General features: G+C 43.3%; 1 long non-coding RNA gene across 1 annotated transcript in view; it reads left to right on the top strand.

Moving 5' to 3' along the window:
* The window catches only part of LOC120909033, an 82,470-nt gene extending 60,256 nt beyond the window's left edge, over nucleotides 1-22,214 (top strand). Inside the window, exons 2-3 of the long non-coding RNA XR_005741216.1 lie at nucleotides 8,319-8,511; nucleotides 22,057-22,214. This is a non-coding gene — a long non-coding RNA (uncharacterized LOC120909033). The remainder of the gene's footprint in view (nucleotides 1-8,318; nucleotides 8,512-22,056) is intronic.
* Nucleotides 22,215-22,594: the final 380 nt, after the last annotated feature.

Here is a 22,594-nt window from a genome sequence, read left to right as displayed (position 1 = left end):
GCATGCGTGGAAGCTTTGAACTTCAAGGCCGCCCACGACGATGACGCGGCGACGGCGCGGCCACGCCCCGCGTATTGTTTACGCGCGGATTTCTGTCTGATGGTGTGTACAACCATCAGACAGAAATCCGGCAGCCGGACGCAGCGGATCTGTCCGCTGAAAACGGTCCGGCGGACCGTTTTCAGCGGACAGATCCGATGGTGTGTACGGGGCCTTAGTGTATATATATATATACACACACACAGGGCTTTTTTCCTCAAACAATAGGTGCAGGAACTTATCCTCGGCCCCACAAAACCCCTCCCCTACACACACCCTCCAAATCACATCAAATAGTGGGTGTGTTCAGTCAAATTTCACAAAAACAGTAGGAGGGTCTTAAAGGGGCATTAAATACCAGGATTGCATTACATACAGAGTGCAGAGCTGTCACTTGTAAACACAGAAACCAGACTTCAAGTGATTGTGGTGAGCAGGCACCAAAGGGTCTGAGCCTGAAAAAAAGCAGTGTGTGTGTGTGTGTATGTATGTGTATATATATATATATATATATATATATATATATATATATATATATATACAGGCATACCCCACTTTTAAGTACACAGTGGGACCAGAGCATGTATGTAAAACGAAAATGTACTTAAAGTGAAACAATACCTTTTTTCACTTCTAGGGTGTAGTGGGGGGTGAGGGACTGTAGTAGGGGTGTCAGGAGCTGTAGTTGAGGTCTCAGGGGCTGTAGTGGAGGTGTCAGGGGCACACTGGAACAGGGCGGGCTATGCTCTCAGAGCTTCAGCTCCTTCTACTGCAGCTGCAAAATACATTCACAGGTATGTCCTTACTCGCGAGTGTATGTAAAGTGAGTGTACTTAAAGCGGGATATGCCTGTATATATATACACACAATGTGTGTATATGAATAATATATGTGTGTGTGTGTGTGCGTATATATTATATTGTCAGGGGTTAGCTCAAGTGGGGATCACCTACCCTGGGAAAAATGTAGTCCAAACATCAGGTCTTTCTTAAAAGCTGACTTCCAGTCAGTTTTATTTAAAAGATTGCATGGAAATAAAATGAACAAAACAGAAATTTTTGCCATCCAGGCACTAACTAAACATATCCGGTTCCTAACTCACAGGTAAAGGGCCCAGGGGTGGATCCAGAGTCTATTCTCAGGAGGGGCACTGGCAGAATTTTTTTTCTTTTTTTGTGGGAAATTTATTGTGGCAGTGGCTGTTGTTGGCGCTTCAATCATCCTAGCACCATGGTTGTTATGGTGTCAGGATTCAAGCATTATTTCTATTATTACATTGTATTATAAAATGGTTCAACTCACCATAATGCAGAAAAAGTGGGAGCCCTGAGCATGTCACTTGCCACGTCAACCTGCCTTCAGATGTGGATTGTCACTTGCCACGTCCCTGCCACCAAATGCCGATTGTCCCTTGCCACGTCACCTGCCACACGTTGCGGATTGTCACTTGCCACGTCACCTGCCACATGTTGCTGATTGTCACTTGCTATGTCACCTGCCATATATTGCGGATTGTCATTGGCCTGCCCGACCTTCCCGCTAAGGCGCTTACTCACCTGCCGACCCCCGCTGACTGGCCTGCACCTCCGCTCTCGCGCCGATCGGCCTGCCCACTCACTCAATGACTGCCTGCCCTTACACTCACCTGCCGACCTGCCCGCTCAGGAGCTCACTCACCTGTGCCGACTCCCGCTGACTGGCCCGCCCGCTGGTTAACCTGCCTGCACACTTGTCCCCTAACTGGCCTGTCCATCACTAATTTCTCGGAGGGGGCAATTTCCCCATTGCCCCCCTGGTTGGACCACAAAATTTGGTCTGGAACCAACCCTGCCAAGGTGGCTGTTCAAACTGGATTCCACCTTAGTTTTCGGCAAATGAACACATGCACAGTGAAACATAACGTCCATCAAACACCTCGCTTTTCATCATGTTGCATTACCCCCCCCCCCCCTCTGCTCAAGACCCTGTTGTGGCTGAGCAACTGTCCCAACCAGACAATGTATACGGGAAATGGAATCTGCATTATTCTGAAGTTTCCCAGTTCTATGCTCCACTGTAAACTTAAATACTTGAAGGGCAAGGAACCACCTTGTCACCGACTGCTTTTCTCCTTGTTATCACACATTAACTTGAGAGGGGCATGATCTTGTGACTCGTTTGAATTTTATCCCCCAACAGGGGATATTTCAGGGCAGCTAAGGCCCATTTGGTAGCTAAACATTCCTTCTCAACAATCGCGTTTTTCTCATGTCTGTTCAGCTTTCTGTTCAGGTAAAACACTGGGTGCTTCTCAACATCTCTGATTTGGAACAGTACCGCACCCAGTCCCACATCAGAGCCATCTGTCTTTACCACAAACTCTGGGGTCATGAGCACAGATTGTACACAAAGAGCTTGTTTCAACATATGAAATGCCATCTCTGCCTCAGGAATCAGGATTCCACTTAATCATGACCGACCATCTACCCTTTGTCAGATCTGTCAGTGGGGCTGTAATGGTGGCAAAATTGGATATAAAATGCCTGTAGTATCCTGTGATCCCAAGAAATGCACAAACATGCTTTTTATTTTTAGATTGGGGCCACTTTTGAACCGCCTCAATTTTTATCGATCTAAGGCTTGTTCAGCCCTCGACCAATAAATGTAGCCACGGTATTTGGCCTCTTCAAAGCCAATGGGCACACTTTTTGGGGTTGGCAGTGAGACCTGCTTTCCTAAGGGAATCTACTACTGCTTACACCCGGGGCAAATGAGATTCCCAATCTGGGTTGTGGATGACTACATCATCCAAATAGGCGGCTGCGTATTGGCCATGTGGTCTTGTTATCTTATCATGATTCTCTAGAACGAGGCAGGAGCACCATGCATCCGCTTATCCTGGAATACTTCAAAGACCCCTCGGGGGTAGAAAACACTGTTTTCTCTTTTGCAGATTCTGTAAGGGGTATAAGTCATGTACCGAGCACTTGCTAATCTGTCAACAAGCTCGTCGACCCAAGGCATTGGGTATGCATCGAATTTGGACATGCCGTTCAACTTCCTGAAATCATTACAAAATCTTATAGTTCCATCTGATTTTGGGACCAACACTATGGGACTTGACCAGTCACTGTGGGACTCCTCTATCACATCCAACTGTAACATGTTCTTTACTTCATTTGCAACTGCTTTTCTCCTAGCTTTGGGTATTCTATATGGCTTTAGATTTACGCAGATGCCTGCTTCCATAATTATGTCCTATTGTATAACTGTGGTCAGTCTGGGCAGGTGAGATAAAAAGTCTCTTTTTAATCATAAACTCTTTAACATCCTTCTGTTGGACCACTGACAAGGTTTCAGTTAACGGTGCCTCAGGGGTCCCAGGGGACATGTCCTTTTGGGGTGTTTGGACTGCCAGTAAAGTCTCTCTGTCCTTCCAAGGTTTCAAGAGATTAACGTAATATATTTGCTCTGGTTTCCTTTTTCCTGGCTGGTAAACTTTTCATAATTTCCATAATTTCAAAGGGACCTTGCCACATTGCTAGGAATTTACTCTCAACTGTGGGGACTAGTACCAGCACTTTATCACCAGGGTTGAAGGTTCGGGCCTTTGCACTCTTATTATAAACCCTTCTCTGTGGCTCTTAGGCTTGCTCCATATGTTTCCATACAAGCGCCATGACAGCCGCGATGCTATCTTGCATCAGTGAGATATGCTCGATGACGCTTTTATAAGGCATGGTCTTTCCCTCCCACATTTCTTTTGCGATATCTAGCAATCCCCTGGGATGTTTACCATACAGTAGTTCAAAAGGGGAATACTCCATAGATGCCTGAGGCACCTCTCGTATAGCAAACATGAGGTATGGCAGCAAAAAATCCCAATTTGTCCCATCTTTGTCCACCACCTTTTTTACCCGGTTAAGGACCGCCGCACGACTATTTACGTCGGCAGAATGGCACGGCTGGGCACATGGGCTTACAGGTACGTTCCCTTTAAGATGCCCACCTGCAGGACCCGCGGACCTGATCACCGCCGGTGTCCTGCGATCGGGTCACAGAGAGGAAGAACGGGAGAGATGAGTGTAAACAAACCTTGCCCGTTCTTCCTAGAGTGGCTGTCAGTGATCGTCTGTTCCCTGTGTTAGGGAACGACGATCAGTGACGTCACACGCACAGCCATGCCCCCCCACATTAAGAACTCTCCCTTAGAACACACTTAACCCCTACAGCGCCCCCTCCTGGTTAACCCCTTCACTGCCAGTGTAATTTTCACAGTAATCAGTGCATTTTTATAGCACTTTTCGGTGTGAAAAATTACAATGGCCCCAAAAATGTGTCAAAATTGTCCGATGTGTCGCAAATTATTATTATAGCAAAAAGTAAAAAATATTGCATTTTGTTTTAATTGTCGCTCTATTTTTGTTTATAGCGCACAAAATAAAAAACGCAGAGGTGATCAAATACCACCAAAAGAAAGCTCTATTTGTGGGAAAAAAAGGATGCCAATTTTGTTTGGGAGCCACGTCGCACAACCGTGCAATTGTCAGTTAAAGCGACGCAGTGCCGAATCGCAAAAAGGGGCCAGGTCCTTTACCTGCATATTGGTCCGGGTCTTAAGTGGTTAACATGTTTTTGAGCATTTTTAAATCTCTCTACAAGACTATCTGTTTGGGGGTGATAGAGGTATGGAGATGGGAGATTTTGAACAACTTACACAATTCTTTAGTGACTCTGGACATAAAAGTTGTGCCCTGATCCCTTAATATTTCTTTTGGAATACCCACATGACTAAATACCTGGACAAGCTATTTGGCAATAGTCTTAGCTGAGGAATTATGCAAGGAAATGGCTTCAGGATGCCGTGTGGCATAGTCCAGTATTACCAGTATGTGCTGATGGCCCCAGGCAGATTTTAGTACTGGTACCACCAGATCCATACCAATTATTTTAAAAGCCACTTCAATTATTGGTAACGGTACCAACAGACTGCAAAAATTGGGTGATGGTGCAGAATACTGACACTCTGGGCATGGCTCACACTAATCGTTGACATCTGCATTTAACCTAGGCCAAAAGAATCTCTGGTTTATTTTCTTTCTTGGTTTTCTCTATACCCATATGTCCACCCATTACATAGGATAAATCTAATACCATCCAACGATAGGGTTTGGGAGCCTCTAGCTGCTCTCCCTTCTCCTCCCATTTCTTTTACCACCTGATACAGCAAGTTATTTTTAAGAGCCATGTAGGTAAAGGACACTCCTACATTAGGTTCGACAGGTTCCCCATCTATCATTTTAGGCTTCATTTCCACTGGTGTTTTTACAGCCACTTTTCTGAGCGTTTTTTTACAGCTTAAAATCGCCTGTCCATGTTATTCTATGGCATCATGCCCACATAGACGTTTTTGAGCTGCAAATGGCATAGGCGTTTTTGAGCTGTAAAAAAAACGCAGGACCAGGGCGTTCTGAAGCTCCAGAGTAGAGCTGTAAAAACGCCAGACGTTAAAAACGCGCAAAAACGCTCAAAAACGCGACCGCAGCATTTTTAAAGCTGCAGCTCACCAAAAAATTTTTTTTTTTTTTTTTTTTTTACAAAATAAACATGGACAGGCGTTTTTAAGCTGTAAAAAAGCCTAACAGTGGCTGTAAAAACGCCAGTGGAAATGAAGCCTAATGTTTTCTCTAGCTCTATTAAGTGAGGTGTCTCTTAGTTGGCTTTCCATACAAAAATCACCTTTCCTGACTTCTAAGTCAGGCACCACATTCTGCCTACTCTCACTATTAGGCTTCATTTCCACTGGCGTTTTTACAGCCACTTTTTTACAGCTTAAAAACGCCTGTCCATGTTTATTTTGTAATAATAATAATGTTTTTTAACGTCTGGCGTTTTTACAGCTCTACTCTGGAGCTTCAGAACGCCCTGGTCCTGCGTTTTTTTTACAGCTCAAAAACGCCTATGCCATTTGCAGCTCAAAAACGTCTATGTGGGCATGATGCCATAGAATAACATGGACAGGCATTTTTAAGCTGTAAAAAACGCTCAGAAAAGTGGCTGTAAAAACGCCAGTGGAAATGAAGCCTTATGCTGCGTACTCACGACCGTTATTAATTTCATTGAAAAAACAAAGTTTTTCTGGACGTGATTCCTTTCGAACCTGCCTTGCGACACACGATCGTGAAAAAAAATGCTCAAGCAAAGCGCGGTGAGGTACAACGCGTACGACGGCACTATAAAGGGGAAGTTCCATTAGAATGGCGCCACCCTTTAGGCTGCTTATGCTAATTTCCCCGTCTCATAACTTGCTTCTGAACATGCGTGTTTTTTTTCCCCTCGTTAAAGCGTACACACGACCGTTTTCACAAAGTGAAAAACAACGACGTGAAAAATTACGAGAAAAAATAGAGCAGGTTCTAAATTTTTAACGCCCATTTTTCGCGTCAAGAAAAATGCTCTGGAGCCCACTACACGACCAATTAAAAATATTGAATTGTTCTCTTCATGAAAAACGGTTGTGTATACACGGCATTAGAGTCAGAGATTTCTTGTTCGTTATCCTCAAGCTGGGGGTGGGATTCCAGCTCCTCCTGCTCCCCAGCCCTTACAGAAAAATCTACCCCTTCCTTGAGTACAGCAACAGTTTCCCTTTCAATTTTGCCATCAAAAGGGTCTAGAGTGAGTTTGGAAGTGTCCTCAGTGGGGGGAGCTCTGTGGCAAACAAAAAGAGTCAGGCAGACAAAGTCCAAAAGTGTCGAAAATCCCTGCCCACTAGGGCTTCGTGCAGTAGTGAGGGTTCCACTTACTGCCACATAGTACCCCATTATTAGTGGGTCTTTGCATGTGTGCGCTGTAATATTTTGTTCTGTTTTATGGTCTTTAATGCATCTTTTAGGGTGTAGCCCCCAAATCTTTGTTGATCACCATTATGCAAACCACCCCAATAGTGCTATGGTGTAACTTTGCAGGATTTACAAAATTATCCTTAAGTCACAACACCACCCGAATCAAGCAGAGAAATGACTGGCTTTCCATCAACTGAAATCACACACATTTGATTTTCCCATGTGTCCCTAACCAAGTCTCTGTCTGCAGCTGCTTTCTTGGTAAGGTGTATCAAGTCATACATCTGGGAGCGGGGTGGCTTGCCTGGACCGCAATGGTGACGTCCAGGTGTGCAAGCATCTCAGCGTCTCATAATCCTGGGCAGCATCTGGTTCCAGGTCATAATAGGCCTTTTGGGGTTCTCCTGTCAGAAAATGCACCAGCAGTCCTTTGCTTTTTCTTGCCATCCTTCTCGAATAGCAACTCTTTAAAAGATTGCTAGGTAAGCTTCCACATCATCTGCAGGTGTCATCTTCTGCAGGTAATAGCTGTCACACACCATTTTCTGTTCCACTGGCAAAGGACCTGCGAACCCCTTCTTTAATTCCACCAGGGCCTCTGCAAACTGGCAATTTGCCTCCTGCTGCACTGCAGTAGCCTCTGCGCCCTGGCAGTTGGCTTCCTGCTGTTGGCGATTGATCTCCTGCTGGGTTGCAGTGACCTGCAGAAGAGCTTTTAACACATCACCTTCACTTTAAAAGAGAAGTTTCAGGCAAAAAAAAAAATTTTTTAATTAGGAACTGTGAAGCAAAATAAGGGTCAGTGCCCATCTGCAGTCTCACTATTGCCATCAGTGCAGCCTGATTGATGCCCATCTGCAGCTTTAGAGGGGGCGGGACAAACGCCAACAGATTAAATACAGGAGAATCTCCTGTTTACCCAGCAGACTCTTTAATACAAAGTCCCGCCTCCTATGATAGACCGAACAGTTGTCCAATGTCAGCCCAGGAGACGGGACTTCCTATTACAGACGCCGCTGAGTAAACAGGAGATTGTCTTGTATGTAATCTGACGGCACTCGTCCCATCCCCTCCCTGTCCCCCTCGGAGGCAGCGCCAATAAATACAGTATATATTTTTTTATTTAAATACAAAAGATATATATCCAAATTACCAGGGGGGCCACATTAAACCAGAGCGTGGGCTGCAATTGGCCCACGGGCCAGACTTTGGACATAGCTGATCTAGAGGGTTGACATGTTGGTTTGTCTGCAAAAGAGATCTAGGTCCAAGTGTTTTACCAGTATTTCAGCTTCGTTACACTTCTTGACCAGAAATGTAAGCACCTTAGCAGAAATCACCACATGCTACTGAAATGCAGCTTTTTTTTTTTTTACAGCTCTTGCTTTTTTAATGTTTTGATTTTATAGTATTTAGAAATTATAGTATTTCTAATACTACATGATCTGTTTTTAGGTGTGGTCCAGCAGGTCTCAACCACTACAGGCTGCCTGAAGAAAATTACAGGAGGCGAGAGAGACAAGACCAGTCACCCATCACAAATAAAAGAAAGCAACAGTGACTGGTCTTTACTTACAAGTTACTGCGAAGGCAAAGTTTCACACTGGATTACTGCACAGATCTGGAATAAATGCACACAAAGATTCAAGTAAGGACTCACATACAGACATATTTGCTCATCCTGGAGTTCAGCTTTAAAGTAGCTGTGCATGGGCAGGGATTTTTCAAGCAATTTAATTGTTAGCTAAGAAGTTTGAACAAATAGTATTATTATTATCAGATTTTCACTTGAAATATGCACATTTTTTAAGTGGAATTGAAAATATTACAAAGTACCCTGTGCCCCCACCTGTACCGTGCCCAACACTTACACTAATTAGGAACATAGACAGACCAGACAAGCAATTTAGCTTTCTTCAGCTCTAATGCCGCATACAGACGATCGTTTTTTGTGATGAAAAAAAATGACGTTTTTGAAAACGTCATTTAAAATGATAGTGTGTGGGGAAAATGTCGTTTTATGTCTTCAGAAAAACGACCAAAAAAAAATTCGAACATGCTCGAATTTTTTGTGCCGTTTTTCAAAATGTCATTTTTTGTGTCAATGAAAATGATAGTGTGTGGGCAAAACGACGTTTTTAAACCCGCACATGCCCAGAAGCAAGTTTTGAGACGGGAGGTAAAACTACCATTCATAATGGAGTAAGCACATTCATCACGCTGTAACAGACAAAAAAGCACGAATCATCTTTTACTAACAAGTAACCAGCTAAAAGCAGCCTCAAGGCGAATAGAACTTCCCCTTTAGAGTGCCGTCACTTTGTTCATCATTTTTCAAAATGATGGTGTGTATGCTACATCGTTTTTGAAAATGAAGTTTCAAAAATGTCGTTTTTTTTCATCACTTCAAACGTCATTTTTTTTTCATCACAAAAAACGACCGTCTGTATGCGGCATAACTGTACCATGCCTACACTGGAAGGATTCAGAGACTTCTTTGGTACTGCCCGTACAAAGCACGTCAAATTTTATAATTTGTGTTTCACTGTATAATACTGTCATAATAGGCATACAAGAGTCTTTTGTTTGTTATGGTAACTGATGGAAATTACTTTTGTTGAAAAATAGATGCAGAAGAAACCAATATATGTTTAGACTCCAAAAATGTTTTGTTCCAAAAGGTTCTAGTATAACTGTAAGAGGAGCAAGCCACGAGCGTGGTGATCAGAAAAATATATGGGCTAAAATGACGGTATCATGTTATTTTCGCACAAAATATTTTTGGGTCTTTTGGTGTCTAAACCACATCTAATGGTTTCTATTTGGATGACAGTTTTTCAATTTTTTCCTACTTTTTTTTGTTTTATCACCTCTAAATCAGACCCTATTGATGGCGGATATCTATTGTCGATTCTTTTTTGGTTTTAATGAGTATTGACATGTTTGTGGACATATATCTTCTTGTCTGGCTGCAATCATATAACATGTGATGAATTGGTGACACATGTTTTATTAAAAAAACAAGAGAGGTTGATAGCCACTAGAGGGCACTATATAGCACTCTCAAGTCCCTCAATAACAGTGATAAATGAACATCACATTTTTTTTTAGATCATATCATTAGATCAATAAATATTAACCAAATAAAAATATATATAGACATATAAATAAAACAAATATTGTAGCAATAAAGTCCATAAATGTTTAACACATGAAATAAAAAACATTCATGCTCTGTGCCAAGTTCCAAAATCAGTTGAAAACGTGTCCAAAGAAAAGTGATGTATCCTCCACCGAACTATAGATTGGCTCCTTACCAAATCGCCATGATCCCTTATGACAGGGGATCATGAACAGCATATAACGTTTGGAGCTCTTGGGTAACGACAGCGCGCCGCTCCGCCCTACGTCCGTTTCGTAAAATATTTCTTCTACGTGTTTTTGGTATATTAGTGATTTATATATACCATCATATATCACATATTTATGATTTATATCAACATATATCACATAGTTTTGTGTGTTTTGTGATTCAAACATTTGTTTCACATGGTTTAGAGGTAGCACGATTTATATTTTTTTCACTGTTTGTTTTTTGTATCTATTGTTTACATGGTAATCGCAGCTCTTGGATTGAATAGACTGCGATTTCATTGCAGTTTTTCTTTCTTTCTTTCTTTCTTGTTTGTTTAGTATTTAGCTCAGTTTCTTTCCAATTTTCCACATGTTTTATTAGATTTTCCAATATTGAAACATGGTACCTGAAGAAGCCCCTCATTCGTAAGAAATTAGTTGATCCATACACATCCCCTAGTAACTGGGTCTGAAGGTTCCTAAAAAAACTCTCTGTATAAGTTGTGGCCAGATGGCCAACAACTTTCCATGCTGAAATCCTCTTTCCAGTCATCCTCCCATCCTCTTCCAATGGTAGTTGCTAGGATTGATATATGAGAACTTGTCTGGGCTCAAGGGCAAAAAGTTATTTTGGTGGCAAGTTTTCAAGTGCCCTGCCTTTTCCCTCTGGATGAATATGATACAGGGCAACTTCTTGCAGACAATGTAGAGCTGAATACTCCACCAGTCAGCTAGCTTATGCCTTTTTGCGATAGTCATATTCCTCAATAGTACACAATTGCCAGACTGTAAATCTTGACCCTGTACTTACAGATTAGTTTCTTTTGTTTCTTAGCTATTGGGGCTTAGAAACTGTTCAGGCCTTCTCATAAGCAGTTATTACGTTCTTTCTGAATCAAACTAAATAACATATTAGTCGTAGCAGATATCTGATTACTGGAGATGCAAGTAGTCAAATCTACTGGCAGATGGGCCTCCCTCCAAAACATTAGCCTGTATGGTGCTTGTTTGTTCTTATTTTTTCATTCACTCTCATGAGAGTTAGCTGAGGGGGTGGGACAAGGGGAGTACATGGGCGGGGAGTGGCAGGAGAGCTAAAGACAACTGATGATGGCTACAGGGCTGGAGGGGGTTGGATAAGGGTGGGTCACTGAAAGTCTTCCTGCATTACCTGGGTGGTCGTATTACATGTTCCTCTTCAAAGAGCACTGAACTTTTTCTCTCTGGAGAAGAGACACTTGAGAGGGGATATGATTTCAATGTACAAATACTGTACTGGTGACCCCACAATAGGGATAAAACTTTTCCACGAAAGGGAATTTAATAAGACACGCAGCCATTCACTAAAATTAGAAGTGAAGCGGTTTAACCTTAACTACTTCCCTACCGCGTCATTGTGAAATGACGGTGGCAGGAACCCCTCCTTGATTCGGGTGGACGTCATGTGACGTCCTGGGCTTTGCGGGGGGGATATCTGAATGATGCCTGCAGCTAGAGGCATCATTCAGATATCCTTCTCTTCTGCCGGCGATTCTGCACAACGTAAGAACGATCATATCGGTGATCCCGCCGCTAGATCGTTCTTACAGGCGGCCCTCCCGCCGCCATCCGGTGCTTCTCCGGGCTCTCCCGTGCCATCGGGGGCCCGGAGAACGAATCGTCCGGCGCTGGCAGGAAGCATAGAGATGACTGGTGACCAGATGGTCACCAGTCATCTCTATGACCGTCGGAGGACCTGGGCGCGATGTGATGACGTCACGCCCGGGTCCCCGTAAGTAAACAAAGCCGCAATTGCGGCTGCTAAGCAACAGCAAGCCTGAGATCGGTGAATTTTGTTTCACCGATTTCATGCTTTCCAGCCTGGAGGAGAGATGTGAGGTCTTATTGACCCCGCATCTCTCCATAAAGAGGACCTGTCACACACATTCCTATTACAAGGGATGTTTACATTCCTTGTAATAGGAATAAAAGTGATAATAAAAAAAATTAAATAAAAAAAAAGTGTAAAAAAAGAAATAAATATGTAAAAAAAAAAAAGAAATACATTTTTTTTTTTTTAACGCCCCTGTCCCCGGTAGCTCTCGCGCAGAAGCGAACGCACACGCAAGTCCTGCCGACATATGTAAACGCCATTTAAAACACATATGTGAGGTATCGCCGCGTGCGTTAGAGTGCCAGCAACAATTCTAGCACTAGATCTCCTCTGTAAATCTAAACTGGTAACATGTAAAAAAATTCAAAGCGTTGCCTATGGAAATTTTTAAGTACCGAAGTTTGGCGCCATTCCATGAGTGTGCGCAATGTTAAAGCGTGACATGTTAGGTATCTATTTACTCGGTGTAACATCATATTTCATATTTTACAAAAAAATTGGGCTAACTTTACTGTTTTGTTATTTTTTTAATTCATGAAACAATTTTTTTCAAAAAAAAAGGCGTTTGAAAAATTATTGCGCAAATAGCGTGCAAGATAAAACGTTTCAATGATCATCGTTTTATTCCCTAGGGTGTCTGCTAAAAAAAACATATATAATGTTGGGGGGTTCTGCGTAATTTTCTAGCAAAAAAAATATGATTTGTACATGTAGGAGAGAAGTGCCAGAATAGGCCTGGTATGGATGTGTGTATAACAGCCCTGTATGGAAGTGGTTAAACTGCCTAGGGGGTTCTTTACTGTAAGAGCGGTAAGGATGTGGAATTCTCTTCCACATGCAGTGGTTTAAGCAGGGAGCATCGATAATTTTAAAAAAAAGTAGATAAGCACCTGAACAACCACAACATATAGGGATATACAATGTAATACTGACATAAAATCACACACATAGGTTGGACTTGGTCTTTTTTCAACCTTGCCTACTATGTAACTATAAAAATGTGGGTTTTTTTTTTTCAAAAGTTTCCTTCATTTTTTATTTATTTAGCAAATAATAAAAAAAACAGAGGTGATTAAATACCACCAAACAAAAGCTCTTTTTGTGTGAAAAAAATTATAAACGTGTCTTATGGGTACAGTGTTGCATAACCGCACAATTGTCATAAAGTGTGACAGCTGAAAGCTGAAAATTGGCCTGGGCAGGAAGGGGGTAAAATTGCCCGGTATTGAAGAAGTTAATGAGCATATTCTCAAAGTCTCTGCTGTGGTCAGAATGATTTTTTGAGGCAGTGTTTTTGAGGCATTTGTTGAAAGGCCTGGGCATAGTGAGTGAAGTGGTCCATCATATCACAAGGATGTTTCTCTGTGCACACATGCTGAGCTCCAAACCTAGTAAATCAAGGCACACCAACTCAATCGGGCCTTGAACTGGGTAATGGCCCATTGGAGAAACTCTCTAGGGTATGGGTGCTCAACCTATGGCCCTCCAGCTGTTGTGGAGCTACAAGTCCCACCATGCCCCTGCTTTTTGGAGTCATTCTTGTAATGGTCAGCCTTGCAATGCCTTATGGGATATGTAGCTGTAACAGCTGGATGACCACAGGTTGAGCACCCATGCTTTAGGGCAGTGATGGTGAACCTTGGCACTCCAGATGTTTTGGAACTACATTTCCCATGATGCTCAACTATGTTGCAGAGTGCATGGGCATCATGGGAAATGTAGTTCCAAAATATCTGGGGTGCCATATGCTGCTCAGGAAGAAACCGTTGCCATTTTTGTCTTTTAGGTTTGCATGGGCAGCCCATTTGGTACACTAGCCCAGCCTTTCTCAACCAGTGTGCCACAGCACACTGGTGTGCCTGCACAGGTTCTCAGGTGTGCCGCGGGGTCAGGGGAGAGAAGGGCAGATGAGTCTGATCTCCTGCTGAACAGTACATCGGCACTTTGAGAAGCTCCGTCGGCTTCAAAAGTGAAAGTAAGGTGCAGAGGAGTGTTCTGTGCTCTCTGCTTCCCCCTAGAGTGCAGTACCAGGCTGAATGAGGAAACTGGAAAGGTACTGTGCTAGAAGCGTTTTAAAAGGGCTTTATACATGTGTCTGCATGTGTGTGTGCGCATGTGAGTGTCTGTATGTGTGTGTGTGCGCATGTGAGTGTCTGTGTGTGTGCATGTAAGTGTCTGTATGCGCATGTGAGTGTCTGTATGTGTGTGTGCTCATGTGAGTGTCTGTGTGTGTGTGCTCATGTGAGTGTCTGTGTGTGTGCATGTGAGTGTCTGTCTGTATGTGTGTGTGTGCGCATGTGAGTGTCTGTATGTGTGCATATGTGAGTGTCTGTCTGTATGTGTGTGTGTGCACATGTGAGTGTATGTGTGCGCATGTGAGTGTCTGTCTGTATGTGTGTGTGTGTGCATGTGAGTGTCTGTATGTGTGTGTGTGCGCATGTGAGTGTCTGTCTGTGTGTGTGCGCATGTGAGTGTTTGTGTGTGCGCGCGCATGTGAGTGTCTGTGTGTGCGCATGTGAGTGTCTGTCTGTGTGTGTGCGCATGTGAGTGTTTGTGTGTGCGCGCGCATGTGAGTGTCTGTGTGTGTGCGCATGTGAGTGTCTGTCTGTATGTGTGTGTGCGCATGTGAGTGTTTGTCTGTGTGTGCGCGCATGTGAGTGTCTGTATGTGTGTGTGCGCATGTGAGTGTTTGTCTGTGTGTGTGTGTGCGCGCGCATGTGAGTGTCTGTATGTGTGTGTGAGCATGTGAGTGTCTGTCTGTGTGTGTGCGCATGTGAGTGTTTGTGTGTGCGCGCGCATGTGAGTGTCTGTGTGTGCGCATGTGAGTGTCTGTCTGTGTGTGTGCGCATGTGAGTGTTTGTGTGTGCGCGCGCATGTGAGTGTCTGTGTGTGTGCGCATGTGAGTGTCTGTCTGTATGTGTGTGTGCGCATGTGAGTGTTTGTCTGTGTGCGCGCGCATGTGAGTGTCTGTATGTGTGTGTGCGCATGTGAGTGTCTGTCTGTGTGTGTGTGTGTCTGTATGTATGTGTGTGTGTGCATGTGTCTGTATGTGTATGCGTGTGTAAGCATGTGTCTGTATGTATGTGTGTGTGTGTATGTTACTTTTAATCCTGACCCCCCCCCCATTCCTGTACCATCAGAATGGCCTTTGTAGGGCTTGTTTAATAGCAGCAGGGACTGCTGCTCCTCTGAAAATCAATCCATGCACAGATCGCTTTTCAGAGGCATTTGATAGGCGGTAAAGAGGCATTATGTTGCCTCCTCACCACTACTCACCCATTCACCCTGGGTATACCTCCAGTTGCAGCCACAGCATGTGTACACCCCAGCTGCTGCATCTGCAGCTAAAGGTGGAGAAGTTGGGGGTGGTAAAAACAGCTCAGCCATGTGGTTTTACCGCCCCTCTGACATGTGAACAAGCCCTTGGTTCACATCTGTGTGGCTGCGTGCTGCGTGTAGGGCAGCCCATTCATTTCAATGTGCTTCCGTACCCACAAAAATGCAGGGAAACAAGTCCCCAACTTTTTTTTTAAATTGCACTGCAGCAAAAGCACCCCACATTTTCCAATGTGTGGGGTACCATTAAGAATTAATGGTACCCCTAAAGAGCAGAGCATTTGTCTGTGTGTCAGGAATGAGCGCAATTTTGCGCGTGTTCTGCGACACACCGTAATGTGAACCAAGCCTTGGACTGGGGTGCCTCAAGACTGAAAATACTTTTTAAGGGCTCCCCGACTGGAAAAAGATTGAGAAACACTGTACTAGCCCACCACAAAGCTGTAACCAATCCCACTCTTCACGGACCAGTTGGGCCTCATTTGAACAGTCTGTAGGCAATATATCCAGGTAACAGCTCTGCAGAGCTTCCAAGGTTAGATGATAGAAGGGGGTATTCTGCCTTATCTCTTCTCAAATATTGCTTGCTGAGCATAGATAGACCTTCATCTCTCACTTGAGCCAGAATACGGTATAACTTGGGAATACCAGCAGCATTAACTACAATGGCTTCCATCCCTGTTGCCCTTCTGATCCAGTGCTTAACCCCTTACATAGAGCTCGGACTATCTCTGATGTCAGTGGAGTTCCCTCTTCCTCAGAAGTCTGTGTCATGCAGCCTTCTGGACAGGGCATCATCTCTTGATATAACCCCTCAACCAGTCCTTCTCTTATGACATCTACATGTTGTTCATAGGGCTGAGCTGGATAAGCGCAGGCTAAAACAGGTGTTTGAGTTGAACTCCTCTTCAGCTAGAGAATTGCCTGCTTACATGGTTGGACTAGTGTTGACCTTCAAACCTTTCTGAGTCTGACTGGCCTGATATTGCAGCTCTGAACCATCTTCCTCTCCTTCATTTGTTTTTTTTAGGAGCTTGTTAAGGAGTTGGGCTATCTTGGTGAATGAACCCCTCCACAAATCTTCGAGAATAAGAATAGAAGCCTAAAAATTACTTAAATGCCGTAACTTTCCAGGACCTTGGCCATAAGGTGACGGCCTTTAACTTATTGGGATCAGTGGTTACTCTTTTCTGCACAACAAGATGCCTAAGATAAGTGACAGACAGAACTGACACGTTTCAAGTGAAAGTTTAAACCTTTGGTTTGGAATCTCTTCAATACCTTTTGCAGTTGCTCCTCAGGCTCTTTTAGTACCTTTCTCAGGACCATAATGTTATCCAGGTACACCAAAACCTCAATCAGATTCATGTCTCCTACAGTCAAATTCTTCAGCTGCTGGAAAGTCAAAGGGGCTCCTCTCAGACCTTGGGACATCAGATCATACTTGTACAACCCAAGTTGACAACCCAGATGAAAGCAGCCTTCTCTGTATGTTTGGGGGCATAAGGATTTGGTGACACCCACTTCTCAAGTTCTACACACCGAACCACTTGGCTGAGACATTTCCCTAAATAATTTTGTCTTCATGTAGATGGGTACAATGTTGCATGCTCTTAGCACACTCAACATCAAAGTTCTAACTGCTCTAGGAGAACAGTTTTCACTGCTTCAGGAGTAAAGTAAAAGATGTTCCTTTCATTTAGGCAAGAACAGGGTATACCTTGGGTAGATCCACCATAGGCAGCACTTAATATCCTAACTCCAGCAGTCGGCTTTGACCCCAGATTCTTTCCTTTATCTTCGAATATGGATTCCTCTTCTCACACTGTTCTTATTAGCTCAGGGTACTTCAAGTCTCATTATCTCTTCAAATCCTCAACTGAAGCACGAATAAGGTCTAGGGGGCTGAACTCCCCTTGAGACCCATAGCACCCAAACTTCATGAACTGCCTTGGAATTTGTGCCCTTCTTTAGTAACAGCTGATGTAATTGTCTGGGCACCTCATGTGCAATATTACTGTTATGAAGGAACATTTTTCTTGCCACAAGATGGCAGTGTCTTGCGACTCAGTCATCACAAAACCCATACAGAACTACATTACCCATGAGGACTGGTAAAGGGGCAGGAGCATTTAAAAAAGTGAAAAGCCCGGGAACCCAGGGGTAGATGGGAGAGACTGTGTTGGAGGCCGGGCGTGAGAGAGAGAGAGCAGAATGGATCTATGCAGACCCAGGCCAGATTGGGCCGAGTTGGGAAGTCACTACAGCCACCAGAAAATCTGATCATCCTGAGAAAGCAGGTAGTGGAACCTGTTGGCAGATGGACCGGGGGATTGCCACCTTCACAGCCATCCCAGAGCAGGGTAAAGGGGGCCCAATGCCACACAGAAGGTCATCGCTTCACCCTGCTGCACTGTAGAACTGGGTGAGAGGGTTCATAACCCACACAATGCTCAGTGGTGTATTTAGGTTTTGTGCTGCCCTAGGCAAGACTAAGATTGGGCACCCCCCATTTGTGTGGACACTCAAGTGGCTATGCTGGGTCTCTGGTCGACTGTGAAGATTCTCAAGTGGCTATGTGGGGTCTCTGGTGGCTATGCAGAGTCTCTGGTGGCTATGGGGAGTCTCTGGTGGCTATGCAGGTTCTCTGGAGACTATGTGGGGTCTCCGGTGGCTGTGTGGCAATAATTCTGCTATAGGGCGGTCATGAGCTGGTTAATAATAGCCGCCAACATCAGTGCCAGTTTAACAATAACAACCCACAGCACTGGTGTCAGTAGCAGAAATAAGCCCACAGCATCAGTGCCAGTTTCTGCAAAAATAATCCCCAGCAATGGTGCCAGCTTACATAATAACCCCCAGCACTGAAGACAGTTTGTGTAATAATCCCCATGTTAAATGACAGAAGTGGTTAACTCTTTGGGGGGGGGGTTAGGGAAGGTCAGTTAATTAACAATGCTATTTTGAATATGCAGCATGAAAGGGTTAATGTTACCCCTCTTTGGTCACTTATACATTAGTATTCAGTAACAGTTAATTTACCCCTTTGTGCTGCATTAGTGGCACCAGTGTCTATAAACCCCTTAATGCTGGTCCAGTAAAATCAATTTATTAATTTCAAGAGAAATTAATAAAGCTGCCCTCGGCCCCCTGTTTAGTTAATCAGGCCTGGGCCCAGTACAATAGGACAGGGTGTACTGCCTTCCAGCCCTGACTGTGACGCAAGATAGCAAGTCATCTGCCAGCCAAGTGCCTTGGGTGTACTGATTGTTCTGTCCACTCACTCGCACATTCTTTCCTGACGGGTCGCAGCGCCGACAGCACTCTCCTCTCTCCTCTCCTGTAGAAAACGCCTGTCTGGCGGAGAGCGCTTAGTGGCTCTGCTTGAAAGAGAATGTGTTGGTCTGCAGGAGCACACCGACACTGCGACAGGCAGCTCTGCCACTATTGTACTATAGCAGCCCTGGAACAGCAAGTATATCTTGTTCCTTCTGCCTGGGGGGACACCGCGAGGGCTGCCACCTCATCCCTTTAAAACTTAACACATATCAATTACACATCAGTCATCAGCTGTGTCCCGTGGACATGGCCGGTGACAGATTGTGCCACTGCCGCAATTTCTGATAGTTAATCTGTGGATACTTCCCTTTAATCTGACATCCTTAAAGTGACTCGTCACCTTACCCGTGTTTTTTAAAGGGGAGCTCCATTTGCCACCATCCTTTGGGCACAAACATATGGGCCCCAACTAGCTGGTAGAAGAGTTCATGTGTTTGGGGTATCAGCTGATAATTTGTCTAGACTCTTGAGAGTTCTTGCTCAGTTTGAGAGTTTGTTTAAATCTTCAGTCCTGCAGGATGGCTTAAAGTGGTACTGTATTGTGTTTCAGTGCCTTTTCCTGTTGGTGTTTTGCCATTTGAAAAACTCAGCCTATTATTTCCCCTTGCTTGTTTTGCCATTTCTGTGTCACTAATACAAGTTAAACATTTGTCAGTGTGTACATTTGTATCCTTTATGTGACAGCCAGGGAGTCACCTAGCCAAGGTATTTCAGTGGTGTCAGCAGGGGCAATATTCTGCTCAGGGCTCAGTAGAGAACAGGGTACCCAAAATACTCAGTGGCTCCTAAGGGGGTAGCATTACACTTATAATGCCTAGATGCAGGAGATGGCCTGATCCACTTTTGTGTCCAGCACAACCAATATTCTGTCAGGTGCCAGAGCCAACAATGCCTGATGGATTTTTTCTTACTCCCAGGTGACCCCAGGAATGTCCATGGCTACACTCAACCCTGGTTGGCCATTCTGCTCTTCACACATAGTCTGGCTGAAAAAAAGACACAAGTACAATCCTATATACACAATCCTACACCCACAGTTGATCCAGAGGAAGGCAAAAATCACCAGCAGAGCATTATCCAATTTGGGAAAAAAACGCCTTTCTGATCCCCCAAGAGGCAATAGGATATTCCCTGGATCAAGTATCCAGTTATATTATGTACACCAATTAGCAGATGTGATGGGGTCAATGTTGTCTCCATATCCTATTGACACAGTCTTCCATCTGCGTACGGATCAATAAAATATCCTGGACAAGCCCACACTAGTAGCTCTACTCATAAAGGAGGTTTTGGCTGTTTTGGGTTCTTCTGTCCCCAAAAGGGTCCTTAGTTCTATCGCTCCTTCAATCCTTCACTGAAGCAGTCCAATTTATTGGTTACACACTGTCCAGCAAACCAGAATACACATTTATAAGGATAAAAAGTAACACTCTCTGTTATGTACTGTATAACCATCTTGCTAAGCTCCCACTGTGAGCTCCCCTCCCTCAAGTCAGTGGTGAATAGGGCTGTGATTTTCTTCCTTTCCAGATGGAAGTCTCTCTCTATCTCTCCCTGGGAGTTTGGTACAGAAGCTCAAATAGCCTGGAATAGCTGGTCTCTTTTACAGCATCTGTAAACAGCAACTCAGGAACCGTGGCTAGGGAACAACTGATCTCTGGCTGCATTTGAGTTGTTTACTCTCAGACCATGCTATTTTAGACTGCTATACAGTGCCTGGAGAATGCTTAGCATTGTAGACCCTGTAACCTTCTCCAGCTGCATGCGTCCTTCCTCCTGCTCTGTTGCTAGGGGTCAGCTTCAGTGAGGGTGGAGCTTCCCCTCTCATTTACTGTGTTTTGTCTTTACTATAACTGAGGTTCGATTATGCATACCCGGTAAAAGATGTCTAATGATTTAAAAAATTATTGTGAATTTCATTTTTATAAAAAGCTTTACAGTCTCACAATTTAATGGTCACCGGCATCTCTTTACAGACAAGCAGAGCACTTTTCCAGTTTTCTTGATTTTCCAAAGCTAGGCTACATTGTTTTACCAAAAAGCTTTAGAAACTTAGCCATCTAAAAGTGCAAAATTACTTCTACATTCTGTTTCTTAGTATTAGAAGATCCAAATGTTTCACTAATGCTTCTCACCCGGGAATGAATTACAGGTTCCATTAGGAAAAGTAAAAGAAGACAAAAGCACTTAACCTTGAGAGCAGGTGCTGCCTGTGCCATCTCTTTTATGGCACTTAAAGCATTGTTCTTATATAGTGCACAACAAAATTTAGCATCACCTTCAAACTACTGGCCCACACCCTCATGTTACTATTAATGACTGCTAATAAACCCGTCGACCGCTCATTGATCTCTTTAGTTCTATCTCATTTATACCAACCTATATCATTTGACTGTGCAAATGAGTCTGATCTACACAGAACCAGACAAGGAATTCTGTGAGCTGTACAATGTCATGGTTTTGTCATTTTAAGCAAAAAACATAGTTCCATGTACCAAATTATGTATAGTATATATTTACACATATCACAGCCTGTACAGTCCAGCAGTACATTTCAGATTTTTTTTGTTTGTTTTGCAGTCCATCAATTCTAAAGATGAGCCACGCTGGTGGTTTATAAATGAATAACATGAGTTTCAGGAAACTGATATTTGAGGAAGAGATTGTGTAGACACAATTTTGCCTTATAAAAACCTTTCATCTTAATTAAACAAATAACATTTTTTTTTTTTTCGACTGAAGGCCATCAAATAGTACATATTTGAAGGAAACGTTTTAAGCTTGTTTGTTAATCTGCTGTTTCAGTGGGACAGAGCAGGCAGATTTCCTGTAAAAAAAAGTGAGAGTGTGTGTGTGTGTGTGTGTGTGTGTGTGTGTGTGTGTGTGTGTGTGTGTCTGTGTGTGTGTATATAATAATATAAATGTGCATGCTAGAATGTGAATTTAAATTGTGTATTTCAAAGTGTCCCTGCTTTTACTAAATTGCAAACCAAAAAAGGGAAATATAAATTGCAATCAAGAAATATGCATTTCACAGCAGCGCACAAACAAAAGCAAATATAGCTATATATATATATATATATATATATATATAGCTATATATATATATATATATATATCAGAAAATATATATGAAAAAGTGTACTTGAAAAGAAATTCAGTGTCCATAAACAAGTGAAGCAATATGTTGCAATAACATGCAGTAACCTTAAACTTCAGTCCACTCAAAATGAGTGTTACAACACCAATAATCCTTCACCACAGTGATATGTGCCACTTCCGTTCCCTTAGGAAAGCGCTCACCAAATGATGTTGCCATCCACTCTCGTGTTTGGCAAATATCTCTTGTGTATTAAATTGAAGAGCTGTTAATGGATGCCAGATTTCATTGAGTTCCAAATTCCACATGTAAGGATAAAAATTGAAGACAGCCTCAAAGTGGAAAACACCTTTAGGTAACTGATTTATTTAAGAAAGTATTGCACGTACATCAAGTAAAATTCAAAAAAGTCTTCATGTTGTAAAATCAAAATATGCTGGGTGACAAAGTGCTGCGATCTCACTGTCTCTTAAGTTGCACGCCAAGAGTCAATGTTCTGGCATCAGAATACAGTTGCTGTGTAGCCACTCCCAATGCGTTTCATCACTTCTGACTTTGTCACAGGGGGTGGCAACAAAGTTTAAGTATCCTCCTCCTCCCCAAATGGCCAATGGAACTCCTTGTTCTACACATGTAAAAACATTGGACATTGTCCGTCTATTCCATTAATCTTTTGGTAGCTAGTATATAATTAAAGACCACCTCATTATGGCAACAGATTAAAACTTT

The sequence above is a fragment of the Rana temporaria genome, chromosome 8 (genome assembly GCF_905171775.1).
Source record: "Rana temporaria chromosome 8, aRanTem1.1, whole genome shotgun sequence".
NCBI lineage: Eukaryota > Metazoa > Chordata > Amphibia > Anura > Ranidae > Rana > Rana temporaria.
The sequence above is the reverse complement of the archived record's forward strand: the minus strand, read 5'-3'. Positions and strand labels throughout refer to the sequence as shown.